Genomic DNA, 3,695 nt, shown 5'->3' on the forward strand with positions numbered 1-3,695 from the left:
GGAAGCATCTATTAATTGAGGCAGTCGCTGGCTGCTGAGGCTGACAAACCCAAGGTAAACAAGTATAATGACACAGTCTCAAGATCAGCAAGCAACATGATAGGCCACTAGTTCAATTCCAGAAACAGTCCCAAGATGGGTAGACAATGTGGCAGGCCACTGAGGTGAAGATGGGTAAATGCAAGATCCAGATGTGCAGAAGTTCAAGACCTTTCTCAAAACTCCTACTTATATCCTGGATGCAGTCTACACCCCGAAGGCAGCTGGTTAGCTGCTCACTGTAGATTCCACCATGGAATTCATTACCAATTTTATCCTGAGGAATAACTACATCAGGCTTCCCAGCCACTCAAAATCATGTCCCAGCCAAGTTGACACACAACCTACTATCACAAGTTTCTGCTATTCTTTGCTTTCAGCCAAGATCCATCTGACATCAGCAACGATATCTCCCATTGCATATCCTCTTCTGAATCCACCTTAAATTTCTAGAAGTTTCCTGTCATTAAATTGCTGCAACCATTTTTGAATTATCTTCAGCAAAATTTTTCTTGCATCTGATATTAATGATATTGTTCAATAATTTCCACATTCTGTTGTATTACCCTTCTTTGAAATGGGCACAAATATGGATCTCTTCCAGTAAGTTGGTCATGGAGCTGATTTCCAAACTTCTTGGCATAAACCAGTAAGTACCTCCAACACTGCATCCTTTTGTTGAAACAAATTCAGCTTAGACTTCCTCAGTAGCATTGTTTCTTTATCTTATTCTACCTCCTAAAATGTTTGAATGTCGAACGAATTCTTTTTGGTACAGTGACTGTGTATTCTTTCCCTCTTCTTTTGATGCTTCTAGCATCATTCAATATTTTACCCATAGAATTCTTCAATACTGCAATTCGAGTCTTGAAGTTTTTCATCAGTTCTTTCAGCTTGACATATACTGAGCATGTTCTTCCATTTGTGTTTTCTAACTCTTTGCACATTTTATTATACTTAGTCTTCTTGAAGTGCCCTTTGAAATCTCCTGTTCGACTGTTTTATTACATCATTTCTTCCTTTTGTTTTAGCTACTTCCTGTAGCAAGTTTCAGAGTCTCTTCTGACATCCATTTTGGTCTTTTCTTTTTAATTGGCTTGGCTTTCTTCCTGTATGATGTTTTTGATGTCATACCACAACTCATACAGTCTTCAGCCATAGGCGTTCAATGGTTCAAATCTATTCTTCAGATAGTCTCTAAATTCAGATGGGATGGAATCCAGGTGTTGTTTTGGCTCTTGTGGACTTGTTTCAATTCTCTTCAGCTTCATCTTGAACTTGCATAGGAGCAATTGATTGTCTGTTCCACAGTCTGTTCCTGGTCTTGTTTCGACTGATGATATTTAGCTTCTCCATTGCCTCTTTCCACAGATGTAGTCCATCTATGTAGTCCATGTGCATCTGAAGAAGGTCCATGTGTATAGCTGTCATTTATGTTGTTGAAAAAAGGTATTTGCAATGAATAGTTGTTCTTCCAAAATTCTATCATGAGATCTATGGCATCATTCCTAACACTAAGGCCATATTTTCCAACTGCCCAAGCTTCTTCTTTGCTTCCAACTGTCACATTCCAACCACCAGTAATTATCAATACATCTGGATGGCATGTTTGGTCAATTTCAAATGGCAGGAATTGGTAAAAATCTTCAATTTCTTCATCTTGGGATTTAGTACTTGGTGTAAACTTGAATAGCAGTACTAACTGGTCTTGTAAGCATATGGATATAATCCTGTCACTCACAACATTGTACTTCAGGATAGATCTTGAAATGATCTTTTTGATGATGAATGTGATGGCATTATTCTTCAATTTTTTATTCACAGCATAATAGAGCCCATGATTGCCTGATTCAAAATGGTCAATACCAGTCCCTTTCAGCTCACTAATGCTTAGGATATTGATCTATTTGAGTTCCATTTCATTTTTGACAATTTTCAGTTTTCCTAGTTCATCTTCATACATTCCATGTTCTGATTACTAATGAATGTTTACAGGCCTTTTTTCCCTTTTTGAGTCATGCCCCACCAGCAAAAGAAGGACCTTAAAGCTTTATTCCATGCCCATCATTAGGGTCGATTCTACTTTGATGAGGCAGCTATTCCCCACTTGTATTCTGAGTGCCTTCCACCCTGAGGAGCTCATCTTTTCAGCACTACACCTGACTGTTTCACTGCTGTTCTTAAAGTTTTCAGTAACATACCAGACAGTGTCTCACTGCTATTAATAAGGTTTTCAGTGACCAATGTTTTGAGAAGTGGGTGGCCCCATCCTTTTCCCAGTCTGTCTCAGTCTGGAAGCCCCACTGAAACCTGTCCACCATAGGTGACCCTGCTGGTATTTGAATACCAGTGGGATAGCTTCTAGCCTTACAGCAACACGCAAACCACCACAGTATGACAAACCGACAGGCAGTTAGGACTAAGAATGAGCCACTAATGCAATAAATAGTAGAAAAAATAAGAACTACATTAGCATTTCTAAAAAATCAATATGAAAAATAAAACTGGTAAAAGACAAGACATAACATTTAACTGTAGAGATAAATACACATTGTACATATGCAGAGATTCACAAGCTCAGGAATGATAATGATGAAGGGAAATTTTAATACTAACTGATATTTTTTCAATCTATGCAATAAATAATTTACAATTTCTTTATACTGTCTGTTTTTAAAATAAGGGGAAACAAGCATTTTCCTATATTATTGTGGAGAATGTAAATAGTTAATGACTATTTGAAAACATTTTCCAAAATTTAAAAGATGCCTTGTCACGACAAGATAATGGATTATAGAAGGCATACAGTAAAAATGTTTACAACATGCACAGAAATGCCCCCACTAACATGTTGCTTGTAGACTCACAAATAAGCCATATATATGAAGGGCATAGAAATTAAGTAAACCAGAGGGCCTAGCAGAGAAAAAGCATAAGGAGCCAGGAGCACGACGTACCTTCAGACAGTTGCTAGATTCCATTAATTCCTTATAGCTGATCTGCTTCTTGGAGTCTCCAGGGAATGTCCTTGGGTAGAGTTTTCTGTTGTTCTTCTTGCCTTCAGAACAAACAGTGTTAAGTGTGTGGACATACCCCAACATCTTGGCCCCAGCAAGGACTACAAGCCAAGGATCAGGCACGATTTAAAAGTTCAGTGTTGATCCTTGTTTTGTGGTCAGGGAGGCATTGAAGCCCCTGTGAAGTTTGTCAGGGATGCTTCTTCCTTTGTTTTAGATACAGCCACCAACACTAGGCTTCCTACCCCCAGCCCCCCACTACCATGTAGTTTCTCCACTATCTAGTTGGGTTTACACTCTCTTACTTCATTGCCTGCCATATGCAAAATTTCAAGATTTGTCCTGGTTCTTCTCCCTTTGTGATTCTCTAGAATAAGAACAAGCTCCAGAGTGTCTAGCTCTGAGGGTGTTAGGGTGCTTGTCTAGTTCTCCAGTTTCCTTCTCTGTGCCTAGATATAGCTGCACACAGGCAGGAAAAGGGAAGACACAAAATCCTTAGGTTCCAGTGCCCAATGTTCTGACCCTACAATTTCTTCACCTTGTCCTTGATCCTTTTGTCTGTCAATCTAGCTAAAGGACTCTTGAGTATGTGGTTCCTGGAGCTTCTTTGGTTCTAGGTTCTCCTTTTTCTTTTTCTTT

Source organism: Orycteropus afer, unplaced genomic scaffold (genome assembly GCF_000298275.1).
Source record: "Orycteropus afer afer isolate SDZICR_OR568_19922 unplaced genomic scaffold, OryAfe1.0 scaffold00455, whole genome shotgun sequence".
Classification (NCBI taxonomy): domain Eukaryota; kingdom Metazoa; phylum Chordata; class Mammalia; order Tubulidentata; family Orycteropodidae; genus Orycteropus; species Orycteropus afer.